Source organism: Lepidochelys olivacea, assembly GCF_965140295.1.
Source record: "Lepidochelys olivacea isolate rLepOli2 genome assembly, chromosome: 2".
NCBI classification, from domain to species: Eukaryota; Metazoa; Chordata; order Testudines; family Cheloniidae; genus Lepidochelys; species Lepidochelys olivacea.
The window spans coordinates 102,540,504-102,565,127 of record NC_140412.1 but is presented as its reverse complement, the minus strand read 5'-3'; the positions used below and the strand labels follow the sequence as shown (position 1 = coordinate 102,565,127).

Here is a 24,624-nt window from a genome sequence, read left to right as displayed (position 1 = left end):
CAGATTTATTTGGGCATAAGCTTTCGTGGGAAAAGAGCCCACTTCTTCAGATGTATGCAACTGTCCACATAACACCCAGTGCATATGGTGTGTTTTTTTTCCTTAAGGGAAGAAGAAAATATCAGTGCTATTTAAATATGGCATTTTCCATATCTACTATATTTAGATTGGAATGTTGCAGAAATAATCACTGGGCTGACACAGTCCTTATTTTATTCGCCATTGGTTTATTTCCCAGTTTGTTTCTATCTGTACATGAGTAAAATTTTAAGAACCACTTAAGACAGCTGAATCCCACTGACTCTGTGTATGTTATGCGTGAGGTGTGTTTCCTCTGCTCACTTATACTTGCTCACGTTAGCTCTCATTAAGCTAGCGCAAGTATAAGTAGCATGGGCAGCAGCGGTGGAGGCATGGCTTAGCTGTGCCAAGTACATACCTATCTGTTTCAGATGGGTTTGTACTTTTGATGGCCAAGCCTCTGCTGCAATTTCCTGTGCTACTGGGACTATGCTTCTATTTATACGTGCACTAGCTTGATGAGAGTTAGCATGAGTAGGTAGAGGTGAGCACACCCCTACCTTGTAGTGTAGATGTAGCAAATGAGACTTAGGTTCCTAAACCGTACAGGTGCTTTTGAAAACTCTACATCCGTACACTCGAGTGATTCAGTGTTATCTCAGCTAAAGTAAACTTGTTTGTGGTGGGCATGGCTATTTTGGGCAGAACTCAGCCAGCTGAAAGCTTCATGAGAATCCATGAAATGGGCTAATCATTGTGGTATCTAGGCTGCAAAGACTAAATTAAGAATCACATTGGGACAGTGTTTTGTTTCAGGTTGGGTTTATCTCAAATGAGATACTTTGGTTTGTCATACCAAATCAAAATGTTGCATTTTTGGCTCAGTTCGATATTAAACTGTGTCTTCCCTGATGGAAGCCTGATGAGAACCCTAATTCAGGTTCCTAATGCCCCTCTCCACCTTATGGGCCAGGCTCCCATGCTGACTGAATCTCTCGTGATGCACCTATGGGTGGGTCCAGGAGGCACCTAAACTGCCTCTTTCATATGAGGCATTGCACTGATTCAAGAAAACATGTTTCACGTTGAACTGAATCAAAACTAGACATTTTGATTTGGCAATGTTGAAATGTTTAATTTTGATTCGGGAATGTTTTGATATTTCCAAATGGAAAGTTTTGTTTTTTCCATAACAAATAAACATTTGCCACAGAAAGCAGACATTTTTCACCAAAAATTTTGTTTAGTTGAAATCCCAGTTATCCATCGAAAAACAGCTTTGATGGAACATTTTTGAGCTGCCCTAGTATACTTTTTTATTTAAGAAAAGATATCTGAGAAATCTTACTCTTCTGCATGAACAAAAACTCATAAAATACAGTTGATTATCTTAAAGTGGCAAGAAAATATTAGGGAGTTGGGGGCTGGAGAGGGAGGGAAAAACAGCCTGTATTAGTGTAATTGTGATTAAAATTAATGAAATAATGAATTCATAATATTGTGTTTATAGCATGCTATTCCTATCTTAGCATGGCTTGCTCTTTCACCATTTAAAGCAGGGCGGGCAGACTTTTTGGCCTGAGGGCCACATTGGGTTTTGGAAATTGTATGGAGGGCCGGTTAGGGGAGGCTGTGCCCTCGCCCCCTATCTGCCCTCCCCCATTTCTCACCCCCTGACGGCCCCCACCCCCGGGACTCCTGCCCCATCCAAGCCCCCCCCCCGTTCCCTGATGGCCCCCCTAGGACTCCTGCCCCATTTCCCCCCCCCCCCGCTCCCTGTCCCTTGACCGCCCCTGGAGCCCCTGCCCCTGACTGCCCTCCATAGCCCCATCCAACCCCCCCCCCCTTCGTGACTATCCCCCGAACCCCTGCCCCCATTCAACCCCTGTTCCCCACCCTCTGACCGTCCCGACCCCATCCAAAGCCCCACCCCCTGACCACCATCCCGAACTCCCCTGCCCTCTATCTAACTCACCCTGCTCCCTGCCCCCTTACCGCACAGCACCAGAGCATTGCCCAGCCGCCCAGAGCGTTGCGCCGGTGTAGTGTAGTAAAATTGCTCTCCATAACTGCTACCACTAGCGTGTTCCTACGTGGAGCAGTTTAATATGCTACACCAGCAGCATGGCGCGCTGAGGCTGCGGGGAAGGGGGAACAGCAGGGAAGGGGCCGGGGGTGAGCCTCTTGGGCCAGGAGCTCAGGGGCCGGGCATGGGGGTCCTGCAAGCTTGATGTGGCCTGCGGGCCGTAGTTTGCCCACCTCTGATTTAAAGTCACAATTGTCATTTCAGTTGCATTATCAGTAAGGTTGAGAGAAGGTATACTTAATACCTCTGCTCAGCAGACTCCATCTTGTTGATCTCTAGTATACATATACATAATTTCTCCGAACTTGTCCTATATCAGTGCATACAAGTAGCTTTACTTTTTACCTTTGTCTCTTTCAGCTAATGTAGATAAGAGAAAATCAGGTTTTCTTCTTCTGCTCTTTAGACCAAGGGCATGCTGACTTAATTAACACAGTAGTTTCCTGACTTCAGCAGGTGGAAGTAAGCCTCTTAGTGGTTATGCAGAAGAATTTTAATTTGCAGTTAGACTTTTAGGTAATTATGCCTGCCTGCCTTAGGGTTATAAAAATCACCAGCTCAGTGAGTTTTATCAGATTTTTTCAGGTTCTTAGAACAAAACATTTATTTGAGAATATGTTGATGCTAGAAACATAAAGCTCTAATTGCAGTTGATAAAAGAAAACTTCAGTTATTCTTAAAAGTTAAAAGGGAAGTGATGAAACACCAAGATTCTTGGTGTGCTGATAAGGAAATTACAAGAAAGTTAGAAGCCTAGAGAAGAAGGAGGAAAAATGGAAGAGTCATTGGTGATAGGGGCATCATGAGAGGGTGAAATCAACTGTGTTTGGATGTTGAAGAGAGGGGAATCATTAAAATTGTCATCTGTTACGGAGGGCTTTGTTTGCTAGAATGTAGAAATTTCTGGTGGATAGATAACGTTGTTTTAAATAAAGATGGCTAGCTCCTCTTTGAGTCTACGTAGTGTTGAAGTCACTGAATGATTGTTTCTGATTCTGATGGTTGTAAATGTAAGAGCTGCTGATTAATATGTCAAACAGGTGATTTATATGTTGTCATTGCCAAACATCATTGGATGAATTTATCTGACTCAGCGTGCCAGTAGTTGAAAGACATGCTAGGAAATAAGTGATTGAATGAAGTTAAACATGTACACATGGTTAAGTAGCAAGATGTAAATAGCTTTTGAGTAGTTCTCTGACATCAGTTTCACTTAGAGCAGGGTGTCTGTTCATTTTTAACACCCCAAAATGGAAAATACCTGTCAGTATTTATGCAATAAAAGTTGAGCCTTCATTTATGCTAATAGCACTGCCTACAACATAGCAAAAAATGGGCAGTTTAAAGAAATGATGGAAGCACGTCACCCTGGAAGAACTCCTCACATGCCTGCTAGTACATTCTGCAAATGAAAAATCAGAGGAAAAATTAAAGGAAGGACTGTAGAAATAGATACTGGTGTTATGCAAGAGAACAGGAGAAATGATTCAGTAATAGCTACAAGTATTCAGACCACAGGAGGGGGGAAGCATCCGCACTTAATAGGACTGATTCTGTATCTTAAAAGAGACTGCCAAATACTGTGTCCATTTTGTTGAAGATGTCATCTAAAAATACAGGGAAAGTATGATGGGGTGGTTTTGCCATTTGCTTAAGATGACAAAGATAATAAAAAAATTAAAGAATTTCTCAGGTGCAGTCATGCTAACTTCAGACATATGGATGTCAGTACCCTATTTAAAGCTCAGCGAGAAGGCTTACAGTTTTTTCCGCCACCATCAGCCTCATGGTTGGTTGACTGAAAAAGGAAAATTGATGCCCTAGCCCAGGGGTCGGCAACCTGTGGCACGCGTGCCAAAGACAGCACGCGAGCTGATTTTTAATGGCACGCTGCTGCCTGCTAGGTCCCAGCTGCCGGCCCTGCTCAGCCCGCTGTTGAACCCAGGCCGGGACCCCGGCAGGCAGCAACGTGCCATTAAAAATCCTGCCCTCCACAGCCTGCTCTTCTCCACCCCCCTGTAGGGGCAGGGTGAAGAAGCTTGGTCCTGCCGGCTGCTGCTGCAGGACAGGCAAGGTCCCCCCTCCCTGGCCTCTTCCCCCAGCATGCTGGGTTCCTGCCCCTCTTCCTGTCCCTCCCTGCTGCCGATCAGCTGATGGCTCTTGCGAGGGAGGGGGAGAAGTGGAGTCGCAGCGTGCTCGCTGCTCCGCAAAGGAGGCGGAGAAGAGGTGGGGACGGGACCTTGGGGAAGGGGGGGTGGAATCAGGGCATATCCCCTCCAGCCCCCTGCCTTGAGCCGCTCTGGGCAGGGGGCTGGGAGCACCCCCAGCCCTCTGCCCTGACCCCTGCACCGCCCTCACACACCCGCAGCCCTCTGCCCTGACCCCTGTACCCCTCACACACCTGCAGCCCTTGGCCCTGACCCCTGCAGCCCCCCACGACCCCAGCCCTGACTCCAGCCCCCCCACACCCCATGCCCCAACTCTTGCAGCCCCCACATTCCCCCCCTCACCCTGAGCACCAAACGGGAGCTCCTGCACCCATCCCCCACATTTCCCACTTGCACCAAATGGGAGCTGCACTGGTAAGGACTTCACACCCAAACCTCCTGCCCCAACCCTGAGCCCCCTCCCTCATTCTAGCTCCTGGCCAGACACTACATCCCAACCACCAGCCTCTCCTTCACCCTCCGCACTGTACTCAGTGCACTCCCATCCTCAGCTCAGTGCAGAGAGAGAGAGGAAGAGAATGGGCTAGAACCAGGGAGAAGGTAGGTACCCACTCTATGTGGGCAGGGCTGGGATCCCAGACTAGCAGCGGGCTGAGTGGGGCCAGCAGCCAGGACCTTGGCTGGCAGGAGCCGGCGGACAGAACCCCAGACTGGCAGCGGGCTGAGCCATTGCCGGTCTGGGGTTCTGGTTGCTGGCTCCTTGCCAGCTGGGGTCCCGGCCGCAGGCTCCGCTCAGCCTGCTGCCGGCCTAGGTGAATGGAACCCCAGGCTGGCAGCGGGCTGAGCGGGTCAGCGGCGTAAGATCAGCATTTTAATTTAATTTTAAATGAAGCTTCTTAAACATTTTGAAAACCTTGTTTACTTTATATATGACAATAGTTTAGTTATATAATATATAGACTTATAGAGAGAGACCTTCTAAAAAAACGTTAAAATTATTACTGGCACACGAAACCTTAAATTAAAGTGAATAAATGAAGATTTCGGCACACCACTTCTGAAAGGTTGCAGACCCCTGCCCTAGCCTTTCATTGACATATTTTACTTTATTTTTGGAAAGTAGCATGTTGGTTTTGTGATGCTTTATTTTGTAGGTGTTTGTGGTGCTTTATTACAGCAACGAAGGCTACACAGATTACTGATTTAGGCAAAACCTTTCAGGCCTGGATGCCTAACGTTAGACTCCTAAATCCACCTTTGTGCACTTAAGTGTAAGTAGCCTGAGCCTCAGAAGTGCTGAGTGACTTACAAATCCCCTATCTAAGCCGATAGGAGCTGCAGGTGCTCAGCACATCTGCAAATTGGGCACTTTTATTTAGGCACATAACCGTGGATTTAGGAGCCTACATTTGGACACCTGGGCTTGGAAAAGGTTTACCTACATTAGTAACCTGTGTTGTGTTTCTTGATGCAATAAACTATCATAAAAATGGTAGCACCTAGATTTGAAAATTTCAGCCTTAGTTTCAAAGAACTTTAAACAGTGCAGTTCTTGTTTAAAGAAAATTAATGACATTTGATTACTCCCAGTATTTTAAAGCACTGTCCTTTGGGAAAATTGTGCAGTGGCAGAGGGAAGTTTTTGATTTCAGCTTCAGTTAAACAAAATGTGGGACACAACCCTGTTGACACTTAATACACGTGAATAATTTTAAAGACGAGGGTAGTCTTATTGGATTTAATGAGGCTATTTATGTGGGTGAAGATACTCAAATGCATATGTGCTTGCAGGATTGGGCCTTGGTTAAAGTGTCAGTTAATGACTGATAAGACAGCTGTACAGCTTAATTTTTCTTTGTTTCTTTTTGTTCAACTTAATCCAACTTCTTTTTCAAATATATGGAAAGCCTGTCAGTGCAGCATGTCACCAATCTAAACATTCAGTTTCAAAATGAAAATCATGTTAGCTCTTCTGTTGTTTCGGTAGGAGGAAAAAAGCAATCTGGAAATAGGATGGGGTTTGGGTTATTTACATATTTCACCACTTAGTACAATAAATACATTCATAGACTTTTACTAAAATGTATCTTCATGGTGTTCTCTAAATATAGAAAATGTAATGGGTGTGGTTTTTTCAGTAGCAGTGTGAACAATAGAAAGAACATAAAATCTTTAATAATAATAATTTTAAATTACAATTCTGAAGTGCTGACTTCACCATACTGAGCTATTTAATGGTTTTACATAGAGCCATAAGACGGATCAAGCTTTTTTCTAATGCAGGGCACTTCAATACACTATAATTTGAGTATTATATCAGTTATTTATATGTAGGCAGCGTACAGCAAAATACGTGGAAATGTTAGGACTTCATCTTTTAAAAAAACCTGTTAATAAAATAGCAGTTTTAAATACATCCTGAAATACCACAACACAATGTGGGCAAAATATGAGCTGCAGAACACATACATTTCCCTGTTGTTATTAAACTTTTAACAGGATTCACTGTGTGTCATTTTAAAATGATTTCCAGGTATTATCCAGAATAGTTTAATAGCTTTAGATACCTTTTGGCTTGTTCTGTAGAAGAAAATGGGTCCCTTTCTAAGTAGCAATTAGAACTTATTGAGACCTTTTATATTCTAAGAGATAGAGCAAAGCGGGTTTGCTTTAAAAACTTGGTCAGTAATTTCAACTATAGCAGGTCAGAGCCTTTTCTCTAAATCATATTTATTTTTATTTTTGTATATGCATTGCAGTGGTGCTTATCACTATGGAATCTGATTACACTTTATATAAACAAGTAAATGAGAGAGTATTGTAAATCACAGCTGCAATTTCCTAAAGGAGCCCTAGAGAGCTGGGCACCTAACTCCCTCAGCCTACATTGACAGTCCCAGCCTACATCTGTTTGTGTGTGTGTGTGTGTATACACACACATACTATAGCATATGACTATCTGATTAAGCTTTGCCATATTAATTATAGCAGTTGAGGAAACAGGTACTAATATAGTTAAGGTTCAGTTCCATCTCTTATTCTAATCTCTCTGGTTCAATTGGTCCTAATATTTACAAGCAGCTTCTTGGGGCTGCAATTTTACACGCTTTGCCTTAGCTCATAGACAGGGTTTTTGGCTTTGAAATTTTACTGAAATTTAAAGCCTTTTGGGGGAGTATTCAGCATGAAAAAAATATACTTTTACCATTTTTAAAAATGGGAAGACTCCCATTAGCTTCACTAGGCTTTGGATCAGATTGTAATTCCACTCAGAAATTTGTCTCTGTCATAACTAAGAAGGTTTGACAGTAAAATTTGTCAGCCACACCTGACGTTTCCAGAGGACACAAATCCGAAGTGTCTTCGCATAGCTATATTCAAGAATGATTGGCCTAGAGAAAGTCAATAGGGTTTGCCTATTTTCCTTCTCTCATAATACAAGAAATAAGAACTCAAAAGAAAAGTTTTAATCTGTGGAACTCATTGCTGTAATATATGGTTGAGACAAACAACTGCAGTTATACTGTCTAGGTTAGAAATTAGGATCAAGTTTCATTCTTCAGGACATATGCCAACCACTAACTGCCTGGAGTTACAAAGAGTCCTGTGGCATCTTATAGACTTACAGACGTATTGGAGCATAAGCTTTCGTGGGTGAATACCCACTTTGTTGGATGCATTCACCCACGAAAGCTTATGCTCCAATACGTCTGTTAGTCTATAAGGTGCCACAGGACTCTTTGCCGCTTTTACAGATCCAGACTAACATGGCTACCCCTCTGATACTTGCCTGGAGTTAGGAAGATATTTCCCTCATAAGCATGTTCTTGTACAATTTTTTATTGCTTTATGCCTTCCTCTGAATATAGGTATTAGTCACTGTGAGTTGAAAGGATTCATAACTAGAGAGGCCAGGGGTCTCATCTTATGTAGCTGTTCTTATGTTTCTAAGTAATATTCTCTTTTTAGGAAAAGTGTAGACTTTTTCTATGTGTTACTGTTCATATTACTCAAACATCTTTTAAAAAAGAGATCATCCACATGCTGTTGCAAACTCTGCCTCAGTACCAATTGTGAGTTGAGGACAGCACTTGATAACTTTCATTGTTTTTGGTTTTACTTTTACATATTAGTACAGCCAATAAAGGTCCAAAGATTCTCAGCTGGTGTAAATCAGGGTAGGTCTGGCTGATGTCAGTAAAACTACAAAGATCAGTGTCAGCTGAGGGTCTGGCCCCACATGTCCTAGATTAATTACTAATTTGATAGGGTTTCGTAGCTGTATTTGAGACTTATAATGTATTAGAAACACGCACTAGTGTATTGGAGAAGTAATAACATCTTGCACTGACATATATGCCTCCTACGTTTTATTGAGGAATAGCACCACTAGGCCGCCAACTGTTACTCAGTCTTCTCCAGAGAGGCCAGAGCTAAATTATTTTCAGTCAAGAAAGGGGGCAAATTTGATGTAGCTTGCTTCTACATTCACAGGAAAGTTAAATTCTGTACTATCAGAATAGTTTCCTGTTTAAATTGTTGGGGTTTTGTTGCCCACAACTGGAATTCAGATAAAGCAAAACCAATCTATTTCTCTCTGACCTTGACATGTGTTTGTTTTTCTTGGCACAGCTGAAAAAAATGTTAGAACAAACTTCATGGTAAGACACAAACAGAATAATTAAAAACTTTTACATGGATATGTAGCTTATCAGTTGCTGTTTACTTTTCATTAGATCAGTGCCTCCATAAAAAGAGTTATAACACTCCCAGGAATTCTTTCTGGAGATGCTGGAATTAATGTGTAAGAGTCTATGATTTTGTACTTGTTTTTGTTTGATCATCATGGAGAATCTCCCTGGAAAGCTTTTATAGTGCTTTTATAGTCAATAAAAACAACTTTTGGCTTTAGCCTTTGTTCTCCGTTGTTCTTTGATTGAGGAGTACCACCAGTGCATGACAGCTGCATGTTTTCCTTTAGCATTTTCACTAGTGGAGAACAATAATAATATGGGGATAACTTAGTTATAAAATGCATGGATATTATTTCACTTATTTGAACAATGGACTGGAGACATGGAAATATGAATCTGTAAAACAGTAAGCATTCTTCTGATAAAGAAGCATTTTAAAAGAAATGAACTTTCAATTTAAGTATTTCTGCACTGTGCTAAAGAGCTTTGTTGTGGTTTTATGCCTTCAAGTTTAGTCTGTTTATATCACAAAAGGATGTCTTAAATATTTTTGGTTTGCACATACCTTATAAGGAAGTGTAAGGTGATACAAACTCTTCTTTCCGTTGTTCCTGCAATAAGTGCATGTGTATAGAAACAAAGCACAACACATTTTAGGTTTCTGAAAAAATATGAATAGAAAAGGAATTAAAATTTGGAATCTGCGAGTAGTAGTCACGCACAGTGCAGTTGAAACTAAGATTGAGTATAAATATATGTTCTTGCAGTGTAAGTAACTTCAGTGTAAGATCACACAGCCTAGCAACAGTTCAACATCAAGATGGTGCATTGCCTTAATTAGCTTCTAACTCTATAGGTGAGGCACTAGAGTTTTCTGTAGCACAGTGGTTCCCAAACTTGGTCCGCCGCTTGTCCAGGGAAAGCCCCTAGTGAGCCAGGCCTGTTTGTTTACCTGCCGCGTCCGCAGGTTCGGCCGATCGTGACTCCGAGTGGCCGCGGTTTGCTGCTCCAAGCCAATGGGGGCTGCGGGAAGCAAACCGGCCCGGCCCTCCAGCGGCTTTCCCTGCACAAGCGGCAGAACAAGTTTGGGAACCACTGCTGTAGTATATAGTATCACAAATGGATCTCATATTCATATATGTTGGTCACTTTTACTATGTTAGTATGGCTGGCAAACATGATTTCTTAGTGGAAATTAAAAAGTCATAAGTGTAAATCTGTGAGCATATGAAATTATCTGTGCAATTTGTTTTACTTTAAGTTCCAAGAAGCATTATGATGCAAAAGTGTAAAGAGCAGTACAGACAGGTTAATAGTACATAGTGAAAATAATTTGAGCTTTTAATCAAAAGCACGTCTACTATAACTATTACAGTTTGTATTGCTCATAAATGTACGTATGTATTTTACAGTGTCTAAACGACCGTATTTGGAAGTCCTTGTATAGATGTTCCGTAAGGAGAATTATAAACAAATAAATAAACTGATTACAAAAGGTAAATTAATGGGAAAAAATCAAATAATTAACTTCTTGCAATGAATAAGATTTTGTCATACTGTGACACAATTGGTCACTACCTTGCTTAACAGGATTGCTCTAATAGCTCTGCTGTTGTTAGCAGCAACCAGTGTGGATATAACTAAAATTTCACGTATTTGATGGTATTTGTAAAATAATGCGTGTGCCTTTAAGGGAAAGTGAAATCAAATGATGGTGGTATACTCAAAATATTCAGACCTATAAATGAATCACCGTGTTTCAAATAGAGAAACTATTGGGCAATTACAGTAAAAACCCAGAAGAGAAAAACATTTAGGTATGATTGCTAAGTACCTCCTTTTTTGAAAAGTAGTGTATGCTGCACTAACATACCGTTCATATCAACAACATACTAGTGCTCAGGTGTAAAAATACATCGTAATGACAGTGCATTTGATTGAAACACAACTGTTGTGATTTCAGGGCTCTCTTATGTGGCTTTTCAATAGGGACAATCACAATAATGAAACAATCATGGCTTCTCAAAGTCTTTGTGAAACACAATTAAAATACAGAAACAAAACAGGTGACAATTGATGTAGAAGAAATGTACATGTTCTTCTACCTGTTCTGAGTACACCAAAGATGTTCAAAATGTGTCCAACTGAAGGGTTTGTGTTGGCAGCTTGCTTGGAGATTGAGGGCCCCCACAAACTTAAAAGGAGTAAATTCCATCTACCCTCCTCTTAAATAGGGTACTCCCAGTGCATTGGATAAAGATGGACTATTGCACACTGAATGCAGTAATGGTTTTTGTTTTGCACAACTCCCTGTTAAAGATAAGAGAGCCTTGAGTCACATTGTCGGCCACCCATAAACAATACCAACAGCTACAGCTACTGTGCTGAAAGAATTAGAACATACAAAGTCCTGGACCAAAACCAGATCTGCATGCAATCCTATTCTTGTAGGGAGAGGGTGCTTTAAGGTTTGGAGTGAAGGCACCCTGTTTAAATAAACAAAATAGCTTTAAAGGTCAGAGAAGAGAGAGAATTTTTCTTACTATTTTGGGGCCTGATTCTCTGGCTGCTGTGTACATGGAACTGTCATAGAAATCAGTCTAAACTTAGAAAAGGACCTTTATCGTTTTAGGGTATGAAAGGGAATATAGTTATTTTAAATTTAGAAACATCCTTAATATAAAGGAAGATAAAAATGGCTGTGCTGTAGTTAGAGAGGAAAGGCTAAAATGTCCTCTCTAATGCTGGTGTAGTGACGTCACAGAAGTCATTGTAGTTACTCTGGATTTACACCCATGTGACTGAGCTTATAAAAACAAAAGCTGTGTGTGTGGGCAGTGGGAGGGTAGGAGCTCCTGTGAGCAAAGGACTTCATCACTGGCTCTAAGACTAAATGGATACCCCGTGACTCTGCTGGCATAAGGCTAGGAGGCTGTCATAAATCCCCCTTAAGGAATACTGCCATCATAGGGGAGTATCTACGCTGGCTCAGTGACACCACCTGGAGAAGTCCTAGGTGAAAGGGATTTTCCAGGGGCATTTCTGGGAGAATAGGGTTGTGGCCAGTGCATGGCTATTCTTTGGCTCTTCCTGGCAGATAGACATAAGTTAGAGCAGCCTGTGATCTGACCTAACCCCTTTCATGGCAATCCTGTCACGGGGAAGTGCAAAGGTGACATCAGATCACCTTCCCACCTCTCTCCAGTCCCAGTTTGGCGCATAGTCCAGATGGCCAGTGTATGATGATTCCCTTTCTGGAACTGAAGTTAGTTACAAACTAGAGGACAAGATGAAGTCCAATCTGAAATCTTTTCTCCAGGCTTGACTACTCCTTGGGTTCACAGTGCATTATCTGTACCCCGTTACCAAGTTCCCTGTATCAGGGCAACATTTCTGAAGCCTGCTCCTTCCGTTGTTGTGCCCTCCATGCTCAATATTGTTGGAAGGTATTGGCTTCAGCTCCTATATCCAGGTCAGGCTATTAACCTCTTCTTGACCTGGACCACAATGGGGTTTGTCCATCCCAACACAGCTCCACAGCTATGTGGCTTCTGAGAGCAGAAAAAGTGACTTTTTCTTTATTTTCCTTTGTGTGGAAATACAGGTTTAATGATAATATCATAGTCAATCCTAATTATGATAGTGAGATTATCGTTTTCAAGGAAAATTGTGGTAAAACCAAATGATCAAGGCATCTTTATTGACATTCAAGTAGTCAGCATGACATAAGCTTATCCAGGTGAAGATGGTTTTTAAATTTAATCTATTTTACTATCTTGTTTTACCTGCGGGTAAACTTAATGCTCTAGACTAAAGAAAAGATTTTCAAACTTGGATGGCTAATTTTAGATACTTGATCTACGTCCATATTTGGAAAACTAAAGTTGCTTGATTTTCAGAGATTCTGAGCATTCAGAGCTACTGTGAAGTCAGTGGGAGCGCAGGTGATCAGCAGTTCTGAAATTCAGGTCACATTTATGAACATGCCAAAGTATAGATTTAGGTGATTAACATCAGGCCACCTACATTTGAAAATTTTGGACAATATGCAGTAACCTTCTGAGAAAACTGTTATACAGATGAAATGGAGGAAGGGGCGGGGGGAATACATTATAACAGTGTTGCGAACTCTTTATGATTTCGGAATAGATGGTGATTTTCTGAAAGCCGCAGCTTCTGGAATCGGATGATTACAAGAGAATCTCAGTTTTAATTTGAAACAGAAAGTGAGTCCTAGACCTCATGCTTGTGAAGAAAAGCTTGAAAACATGCACTAGACCTCAACGCTGAAAAGCCAGCAAGCAAATAAAAAGAATAATAAAATAAAATGTATTAATTTTTGAACATCTCATGAGTTTTAAGCCAGTCATAATTTTGGGAAGCCTGACTCCTGATTTTTGAATGCTCAGAGTTGATAACACTGTATTCATTATTTTTAATGTGCATGAGATGCTGATTTTAAAACATATCTGAAGGTAGGTACTGTTTATCAAATAAAATCTCCATCTCATTAATAAATAACATTAAAAACACAGAGAGAGTTCTGAAAGGGCAGTGTAAAGCTTATCAGTAGTGAAGTAAAATGATATTTTTCATTTCCTAGAGAAGCTGTATTTTAAGAGTGTGACATTGAAAGGAATCCTACTAGATTACAAGCCTGGAACAACATGTTTTTATGAAAAGAACCTCCTTGAGTTTAAAAAAGAAATGATATAGAACTCTCTCGGAGACCCTGCACAATAGTGGTAATATCTTTTATATTTTTCTGTAAATAATGCTTTTTTCCCTTTTATGCTGATTTTGAAAGATTGTGTGATTTTTACATAACATCTTTACGTTACTGTTGCAAGTAAAATAGATATTAAGCAATGACTTTGACAAAACTGCCATTACCTAAGAAAGTAAATATAGGTGTGCTTATCTAAGCTTGGAGGTGGTTTTAGCCTAAGAAGGTGAAAACCCTTTTAAGTATTAGCAAACACTATGGCTGCCTGTTGAAAACTTGCCAAGATACATTTGTGAAGTGTCTTTTTATGCAGATAATTTCAATTTGTTTTATGTTCGTTATTATAATAAAAAACTTAAAAAAAAAAGTATGCTGAATTCACTTGGGGGTATTTTGATCCTTTTATACACATGCTCTACATTTAGTACTGAAAGTAAAGTAAAGTAGATATGGGATGCTAAAGGTGTTATATAAAAATATATGGTGTATTTTGATAGTTTGAAGTACTATGTAATGATAGTACAGCTAGTAATTTATATAGAGATCAAGAATTATACAGTGCAACTAACTATTGATTATTTACTACTATCTCAGGTGTACAAGTTTATTAAAAGTAATGGGCAGGCCATAAACTGGTGGCACAGAAAAGTGAAAGCTAATAAAAGTCACGTAACATAAATAAATATGATGATGGCATTTAAATATGTAGCAAAGACAAACTGCATTTGTGTGTTAGGAATAGGATCACAAAACATCCCATAATGAATCAGTCATGCAGTAATCCATGCTTATTTGTTGTGTAACAGGTTTAAGGATTTAGTAGTATGGTTCAAATTGTACTCTTAGAGTTAGTCACTGTTAGATTGTGCCTCCCTGGTGGCAAATGCACCGGTTTAAACATCAGCCTAAAGAGCACAGGAGTATTTGTATTTATAGAAAAGTAATGTGTGTGATATATATGCACGTGGCTTTGTTTGTGTAAAGTTTTTGATAGGCTTTTAAATCAAAGCTGTAGTTATAAGAGCTAGGACTAGGTAGACTAGATGGTGGGCTAATCCCTTTAAAAAGAATACGTCAGCTCTGAGATTTGCCACTAGAAATCCTATACTGTAATTTGATGCTCTGCATGGCCAGCTCCTTCTCAGTTATTTATGTATTAAAAAGATGTAGAGAAATATTTTGCTAGCATGTAGTTGTGCCTGACTTCAGATGTGCTGTTGTTCTTCTTGCTTAACACTCTTAACCAATACCGCAGATTCTGCTGTACAACAATGTAGCTAAATAGGTAAGACTGTCTGCAACCCCAGGGTTCAGAAAGGCCGTGGAAGGTTCTGCTTGAGCTGCTTAAGCTTCCCAAGAAATCTGGTTAGTAGTGTGGCTTAAAGTAAGCATCAATTGTTTCACTTTAGCTAAGGTTTCTCAGAGGAGCCAGAGAGTAGCAAAGCTGTCTATCTGAAGCGACAAAGCTTTATTCCTCAAGGAAACTGAGTTTAATGACATTTGATTATTCCTTTTTCCATGTCATTGGCTACCTGTCCTATTTTTTTTTTTTTTAGTTCAGTAAGAGATGAGTTCTGGGTAGGCAATGGAGGAGTTTTGTTTTATTTACTCTGAGGGCTGGATGAGATGAGGGGATGTTTTCTATCCATTAGCAGTGCCCACTGACGAATGGAGAAACTTTGACTGTTTGAAAAGATGACGCTTCAGTCCATAATGATAATTTGCACTTAAATGTTATTGGAAGTCAGATAGTACATTTGGCACTGTATAAAACAATTCAGAGTCCCTGCTCTGAGGAATTTACATCCTCCCTAGACTGTGGCAATACAGACTAGCTACAAATTACATGCTGGAAGAAGCACCAAAGCTGATGTGGTGGATCTTGTTTTGAAGGAAGACTTCATGGACGAAATGTGTTTTAAGGAAGTATTAGAATGATGGAAAAGAGGTTATTTGGTGCAACGGGGAAAGGTCATTGTAAATACAGTGTAAAAAGATGTGAGGATATGAATGAGAGAACAATACAAAAGATGCATTATGAAGGGAAACTGGAGTGGACTTTAAGCAGCACAAAAGGGAATAAGACAAAATGAGAACAGATTAGGTAGGATGGAGTTATGCGGGAACTATAAGGGGAAGAAAGGAAGCTTGAACTTTTGATATGCAAGACATTTGAATGGGGCAGTGGCATGATTGGTTTGATATGAGAGTAGAATGATTTTAGCAGCAGCATTTTGAATAGATCCAAGGGGAACAAGATGAGAACAGGGAGGCCAGAGAGGAGGCTGCAACAGCTGAAGAGAAAAATTACCAATGTGTGGACAAGTGTTTTAGGAATAGGGATAGAGGAGACGGGATGGATTTTTAGAGATATTGAGGATGATGTGGAAGAAGAAGAGAGGAGTCAAATTTGAAAATGAGGTTGTGGGCCCTGAGGACGTTGAAGATATAGTACTGTGTTCATCAGTGATGAAGAGGAAGAAAGTTGAGAAGCTTAGTCTTAGATATTACATTTGAGATGGTCAGTTGGATACATAGGCTGGAGTACCCATGGGAAAAAAATAGTCACAGCTGTTTGGTGGCACCACCCATCAGCTATTTGGCAGCTTAGGGAGGGTGGAGGCCAGCAAGCGGTGGGTGGAGGCTTGGGGAGGGGTCAGAGGAACTGCAGGGCCTCAGGGATGGAGCAGAGGTGGGAAGAGGTTGAGCAAAGGTGGGACCCTGGGGAAGGGCTGGAGTGGGATTGGGGCCTCAGGGTGGAGCAGGGGCAAAGCACCCCTGGGGAAAAGTAAAAGGTTGGACATCTAGATGGGGTTGACATAGAGGTATTCATGGACATGCTGAGTTGGCAGAAAGGAGGGATTTGTTATGCGGGGGAGAGAGAGATTTAGAAGGAAGGTGCCTTGTTTCAGGAAGGCATGTAAGTGTGTGTTTAAGTGTTTTCCTGAATAAGGATGCTTTTCTGAATTGTGACCAGGGGACACTAGTTGAAACAGTGTGAATGGATAAGATTCCTTAGGGAGAGCATAGAAGAAGAAAAGGAGGGAACTACTCCTGAGGATATGAACAGAAAAGAAGAGGAGAAGGAGCTTCCTAATGAGGTACTGAGAAGAGTTGAAAGAACTGAGAAAGCAGAATCACAAAAACAGTGGGAAAAGGAGTGATCAACAGTATCCTGAAAAGGAATAATTCTAGTGAAGGGGTCCTTAGACTTGGGCAGGACAAGGATGTGAGTTACAATTTCAGAGGGGTAGAGAAAGTGGATGCTGAAGGCAGACAATCCAAGAGGGATTTAGTGGACAGGAGGGTGAAGCAGCAAGTACATATGGCACAGTCAGTAAGCTTGCGGGGCAAAGGGGATGAGGAATACAGTGTGGCAGCTGGACAGGATTGTGGGGCACAGGAGATAGATGAGGCCTGTAGGGGCCTGCTTTGAAAATTGAGGGAAATGAGCTAAGAGTGTTTTGCATGTGCGAGACAAAGGCGGATACATACTAAAATGGAAGGTTCCCTTACATAAATGCCTCTATAAGAAAAAACACTTTCTATTGGTGAAAAACAGTACTGTATTAGTCATTCTGTTAAGTTCTCAGTTCTGGTGATAAGAACATTTCAGAAACTTGGTATGTGGTGTGGTGACATTTCTACAAGTGGATAGTTAATCTAACTACAGTGTTACTGTAACATATTTCATGGTGCTTGCACTTTTTACTCATTAATATTTAGTGTGTCTTGGTATGTGTGTGATACCTATTTATTGCCAAGGAAAACAATCAGATAGATCCAAGAAGGTGCGGTTTTACTTTATGCAAGAACTTGGACAGTGGACTTTTTTTTAGGCTTATTTACTTTCCTTTGTGAGTGGCAATATCAGAATGTTTTGTGGCAGATGTCGAGAATCAGTTAACCTGGTAGAGTCCAAAATGAACAAAGCACAGGTCAGGAAGTGGTAAGCATAGGGGCTTAAATCTCTCCTTTGCTTACCCCTGATCCTAGTGCTGTTCAGTGTACAGCTCTTCCTACTGCTCCAATTTATTGCTGCCATTAGCAGCCACAGGAGGCCAAAAATGCAGCCCAGGGTTGGCCTGGTGTATGGCTGTCCTACCGATACCCCTTTTCCTTCTGTGGACAGCAGAGGGGGTGCATGGTGTAAGAGCCCTTGACTATTCCAGGATCATTCCTGCACTTTGGGTAATTTTCCCTGGTCAAGTTCTGGCAGTGCAGCACAAAGCCACCTCATTGCACATGAGGACCTGGTCCATAGATTTAGTGGTCTTTGAATAAACAATCTTCTGCTGAACCACCTGTGCTGTGTAGAGTCTTTCAGAATCTTCGTCTGTCTCCTAGCAATATATTGCACTTCTGTTCACATTCATGCTATTTGGACTGGGCAAATTAGAGAGAGAGAGACTGTGTGTGTGTGCGTTTTGGAGGTGGAGTGCAAGGGAGATCAGGAAAGAACAATTTGGATAAAATGTTCCTTAAGAACATATTTATAAGCAACTGATAGGATTCCTGTTTGTCTCATTCCTTGACCCTTTTCAGTGATATTCTGCATAAATAGTTTAGCACTTCATACCAAAATAAGCCAGGCTATGCTGGTAGCTGAAAAGTTTGATTTCAGGTTCAGTTTCTCCTCTCCAGAGATTATTGTGGCTGGGAGCTTTGAAACTCAAAAATTGTCGACTTGCGTTTCAAATGTATGTGGTATACAGGACTCTCACTTTACACATTTTCCCTCTTTATGATAATACATAAATAATGCCCCTGTTGTATAAGCCTCTCATACAATGCAGTAATTTACAAGCTAGAGATTAAATGTTTGCTTTTCTAGACTAACGATGATAGACCAGTGCAAGGTTCAGTATATTTCATAATTAGATTTTAAACATGCATTATGTTGAACGCGCTCATATGCTCTGGTGATGGGAACTGTAGATAACCCTAAAATAGATTGATTAGATAATAAAACAACAATAGGTGATCCTTGGGTTTTGAAAACTACCGTTGAACCCAGGAACTCACAATGACTCATTAAATCACTAGTAATCACAGATATCTTACCAACTAATGCTCATAAAATAATTATACTGTATTTGTCAGGAATTGCTCTTTGTAAATATACAGTGATATATCACTCATTTTAGCTGCAGATGCAAGTGATTGATATACATTAGCAATAACTAGGTCAAGTTACAGTCTTTTGAAAGTGCTGGATGTCTCCAAATTCGCACGCTCAGGGCTTGATTTATCACTGTTACTCCAGGTAATTCAGTTGAAACCAAAATTGGTATAAAATAGAAATAATGCAGTGGAGCATCCTATACATATAGGGCCAGATTCCCCGCTTGTGTAAATTAGTGGAACTTGGTTGTCTTCAATGGAGCAACAATGATTTACAGTAGTTGGGGATCTTGATCCATAGAGCATATAAGAAATGTTTGTGTTTGGAAGGGGACCTACAATGAACATTTGGCATTCATAATATATTGATTGATGTAGTACAAATGATAATAAAAAATATTAACTATAAGATCAGATTAAAAAATCTCAGAAAAATAGACCAGTTTTGTACTTTTGAAAAGCTTATTGTAAAAAACTTTCAAGAAAACTGATAATGTGTGTTTGGTGCTGTGTATTCTGAGATTAGATTTTTATATTGACTTTCTGTGCTAAATAGTGCTGCCTCTGAAGGTAATGTTTAACAGAATGTATTTATGGTTTACTGCACATAATTATCTCTCTTTATATTCAGGCCACAGTTCTTTCTTTTTGATGATGGGATTTTTTTTAAAGCTCTTTCACAAAATGGAACTTTGAAAAGAGATAATAATGGCAGTCAAGGAATTTGTTTGTCTTTTGCAGTTTCTGTTCTGATACTGACTGGAAAAAGTAAACTAACGGCTTGCCACTGCTGCTTTGTGACTTTAAAAATCTTTTTTTTATTACACCCAACAACAACATTGTAATCTTAAATCTGTTAACAAGTTACTGGTTGGCAATAACTTGATACGGAGAATCATTACTTTATGTTTATTTGAGCAATAGGACGTATTAGGTGTGAGGGTTACCGATTACTTACCTTGAATTTCTTAATTCTCTCTGCATAGCTTATCTCATGGTAATTTATCTTAGAAATAGCCCTATAACTTCTGTTAACCTGCTGTAAACATAATTGCAGTTGTTGTTGTTATTAAATTTTCACTGTGTTGTAATATATGGTTCTTTGCATTCAGGGATGCAGCATGCTTTTATTGGGTAAGTCATTATTGTTATGTACGTATATAGTAAATCTGACCTTGCTGTAGTAAGGTCATCAACGTATATTATAAATAGGGTGACCAGATAGCAAATGTGAAAAATTGGGATGGGGGTGGGGCTAATAGGTGCCTATATAAGAAAAAGCCCCCAAAATCAGGACTGTCCCTATAAATCAGGACATCTGGTTACTCTAATTATAAATCATTCAATCCAGTTTCCCATTGGTGTAACTACTAGTAGCATTAGGGAGAGATTTGGCCCATTGTGACACGCTGTTGTTTCATTTTAGTTTGTAACTGGTACACACGTTTCTCTGCCACTGAAGTCTTGACTCTTGATGGCACAGTGTTTTGCCATTTTCAGTCAGAGGTCCAGATTCTCGGTTGATGCAAATCATTGTAGCTCCACTGATGCAGTAAGAAAGTGTGTGTGTGTGTGTGTGTGTGTGTATGTGTATATATATATATATATATATATATATATGGTATATCAACAGAACTACAACAGTTTACACAAGCTGAGGATCTGGCCCCTGTTTTTCTACATTAAGTGCAAAAATAATTAAATATTTTATTTTCAACCAGGGTGCTGCAAATATCAGTCTATCTATAGTATTTTTATGCATTTAAAAAAACATCCAAAGTAAAACATGAAAACGCTCCTTCTAAGCAATTTTGTATCAGCATCCAGACTGACAAATTTTGGACCTATGCAATTTGAAATGGCCAAATTATAAACCCTTGTAAATTGGGTTTATAATGGAAGTCCTGACGAGATAGCATTAGCTACAAAGCAGTATTGGGTCCGGTAAAAATTCTGTGCATGTTTTATTCACATACACGCATGAGTGGACAGCATCAATGCCATTGATTAGAATAAAAAAAAGCTGTACAGTATTTAGGTGGATTTGCTCCTATTTGGGAATGAATTGTTTTATTTTTGCTTTGATAACAGATTTGGGGAGTCTTTTTTCCCTTTTTTAGTTTCAATACAGAACATAATAAAGTGGCTTCCTTCGGTGGGGTTTAGCAAAATAGGAAACAGGTACATTAATGTCCAAAAGTGAAGTAAAATGGACTCTTTTCCAAGGCATTTGTTAAAATTGAAAATGCTTATATTCAAAATTAGAAATGATTTTTATAACACACCAAAATATCCGCTTTTGACTTCCTAATATAGATCATTAATGACCCTAGCAAAAAACCCACATGTGCACTGGTTCAGTTCTTGGCCTTTCTAGGTCTAATCAATAATCACATTGTGTATTCAGCTGTCTATTTTTTTCTCTCCTGTGAGGTCAATTTTAACTATTAGTCTTTATATTTCAGAAGAAGGACATAGACTGCCTTATGTATAATAATATTGGTCTCAGTGTTTTCTTCTGGGTCTAAATTGTTATACCCTCACCAAATGAGTAACTGTTAAAAAGTGTATATTTATTTAAATATTTTATCTGAAATGTAAGATGCTCTTTCCCACTCCGCTGCTGTGTACAGAATCTTTTGAAAATTCTAGGAAAGTATGTTGATTATGAGTGGAAAAAAGTTTGCTCTAGTTTTAATGTACACAAGGAGATTTAAACTGATCATCGTTCTTGTGTACTGCAGGATGCGAAAGTGGCAACAAGAGGTAAATAGTTGCAGTGGTTCTTGCTGGACGATAACACAGCTGCTGCAGTAAAGCCATGTTATGGTCTACTGGTCACATTTGGGCAGTCACCCCTAATTCAAAATTCTTATTTAGTTTAGAAAATAAAGGAAGCCATTGGATTTATATATTAAGTTTCTTTTCTTCTCCTGGAAGATTTATGCCTTTTTTATTTTGTCCTGTAGCCAGAACAAGTACTCTTGAAAGTGGCTTGTCTTTAAAATAAACTTTTTGTAAATCTTAGACTGTAGTATAGTGGTCTTTAGTAACTGTCTTAAAATAAGGGGGTTATTGTAGGCAATTCTGACAGTATCACGTATCACCACTAGTTTAAGTCTTGTGATGGTGGCATTTTGTGATTTTTGTGTGTGTGTGTGTATGTTGTTTTTTCCATGGAATTATTACTGATACTAGTTCCCTTTTATTCGTTTCTTCATATTAGAGTGGAAATGTAGTTTGTTCATAATGGATTATTGATTGGTCTGAGAACAGCAGAAGCCCCAAGGCCTTGTCATCAATGGTACTTACTCTCCCAGTTGTGAATGCATCACTTCATGCAGCTATTTGGGACCCGTGTCTGTGGAATATAAGCCTGTAATTGTTAATCTTGTTCAGAACAGTTTTTAGGGAGAGGAACTCTTTATTGTTGTTGTGGGGTTCCCCCCCCCCATTTGTTCAAAGAATAGTCCCTTTGTTTTGGTAGTAAAATAAGCTTGTCCAGGATGTTAATGATGTATTTTAATTCATTGCTTAGAATACTACAGTGTGACTAATAAAGAACATTTCTTTGTCTCCAAGAGGACAAACATGCACAGTAAACTGAAACACAAAATATGTACTGAGTGGGTGACAGCCCTGTGTTTCTCAACATACCCTGTAGCAGTGCACAAGAATAACCTTTTCATAGAACTGCTTCTTTAGAAAGCACTAAAAACTGGGTTATGGACTTTTTATTGTTCTGCTGGCTTTTGGCTTGAGACACATCACTTCTTTGCAGCTACCTAAGCCTTTTCAGCATGAGGTGTCTTTATTATCTTTTTATATATATACACTGCACTCCATTTTTAAGAATCAACCGCATAGAGTGATCAAACCCACTGGGACAAAATCATTCCTATGCTCTGCTTATAAGAATCAAATAATCCAGGATGGAAGTGATTCTTATAAAAGGAGTGCACTGTGTATGTATATAGGTATAAGATAGGGATAGCTCAGTGGTTTGAGCATTGGCCTGCTAAACCCAGGGTTGTGAGTTCAATCCTTGAGGGGGCCATTTAGGGATCTGGGGCAAAAATTGGATATTGGTTCTGCTTTGAGCAGGGGGTTGGACTAGATGACCTCCTGAGGTCCCTTCCGACCTTGATATTCTATGATTCTTCTGCTACGGGTGTGGTGCTGATTCAGAATGGCCTGACCCTGATTTTTGGGGCCCGGCTGTCCGTTTGAGGCCTGCTGTGGAATGTCATTAGATCAGAGCAGCAGAGAGTCAAAGAAGCTCAAAATAATGTGTCAGTGTTAGAACTGCAAACTTTTCAACACAAAAGGAATAGACTCTTCAGCTTCAGGGGAAAACAGAACAGCGCAATTAACAAATACAGTAAAATGCTACTCTAGGATTTAAATACAAACATATAAGCGAGTTGAAGTAAACTCAGAGTAATAGAAATGCCTGGTCTATTTTTCTAGCAGCCCTTTTAACTCTCTCATTTCCGGTCCTCTATGGCAATTTTGGAAGGTTTAAACAACCTCCAGAGATGTGGTGTTAGGATTTCTGCTTTAAATAATTAAATGCTTTTAAAAATTAGAAAGTCTTCCTTTATAACTGGCTCAGTTTTTTGGATAGCTTTTTGGCAGAATTAACTTAGACAGCTCTCAGAAAATCAATGCAAAGTCATGCTGCCTTTACCTAATATTGGTTTACTTTGTAGGCCAGAGAATGCCAGGATTTCCTGTGAATTCAAGGGTAGGCTTACTATTTAAAGACACACTTTCTTCCACCCTTCATCTTGGTCGAAATAATATTATCTGCTGAAGACAGAGTAAAAGGGATATAGACAAATGAAGCGGTCCATAAAAGGACTAAAGAAGGCATTTTCAGTAGGACTTTTGCTCAAGTAAGAACAGCAGGATCATGACTTTGATCAAAACAATATAAAACTAACCATTGTAATGTTCTTGCAGAAGACTATAAATTCTGCCATGAAATCAATGGGGATGCACTGGTGTGAGGCCTATAATGTGGGAGTATTTCAGTAGTATAGATCATTGAGGCTGCAATGCTGCAAAATGGTGGGAATTTCTCTATATCTTATCCCGTTTTTAGATACTTCAATTCTGTTTTTCCCTTACAGTGAATGCCCTTGAACAGAAAAGTCTTTCAGCTGTCTAATTTGAGCTTCCTGAAAACTGGAAGGCCTGGTTGCTGAGTTATCACTCTTTTGATACATACTACTACGTCACCTGAACATATTTATATTTGCTATGTACTCTTGCTCCTTCACCAGAAGGATCCCTTCTTCACACAATTATGTGCCAGCATTTGTTGTTGTTGGAGAAGTGTACTGGAGTGGTGATCTGCAGAATCCTCAGTCTAGGAGACGTGATGAGCAACATTTCTACAATGGATTCTGTGCTCCTTTCATCCAGGGCTTGGAATTCACATATCTGAATTGAAAATGTCCTGTTGCTTGAAAAAATTCACTGTAACTGCCCGTATCTGATTCTTTTCTGCAGTTTTTCTTGTCAGTGGAGACCTGTTCCTTCATGTAATGTTGTGGCCACTACAGTCCACATAATACAGTTTAAAGTTAGGGTTTTTTTTAATAGTCTTGTTCACGGTTTCAGGATATTATAAAAGAAGTAAATAACCTACCTATCTAAGCTTTGTGAAGCATTTGTCCATGTGTAAGTATTTTAGAGCTATCAGCCATGAATTTGGGGTTAGGTTTCATATATATAAATGTATATTATTGTATCTACTCCATTGTTGGCACAAAGGGGCCGTAATGGTTGTCTGGTTGG

General features: G+C 39.8%; 1 protein-coding gene across 4 annotated transcripts in view; it reads left to right on the top strand.

Annotated features, from left to right (window-relative positions):
• Positions 1 to 24,624, top strand: part of ZNF516 (zinc finger protein 516) — a 129,044-nt gene that overhangs the window by 21,161 nt on the left and 83,259 nt on the right. Inside the window, exon 1 of one of the 4 annotated variants that reach the window (XM_084619263.1) lies at positions 13,616 to 13,714. The exons of the other annotated variants lie outside the window; for them this stretch is intronic. The gene's annotated coding sequence lies outside the window, so the exon portion shown is untranslated. Of the gene's footprint in view, positions 1 to 13,615; positions 13,715 to 24,624 lie in introns of those variants that run through there. 4 annotated transcript variants of the gene reach the window in all.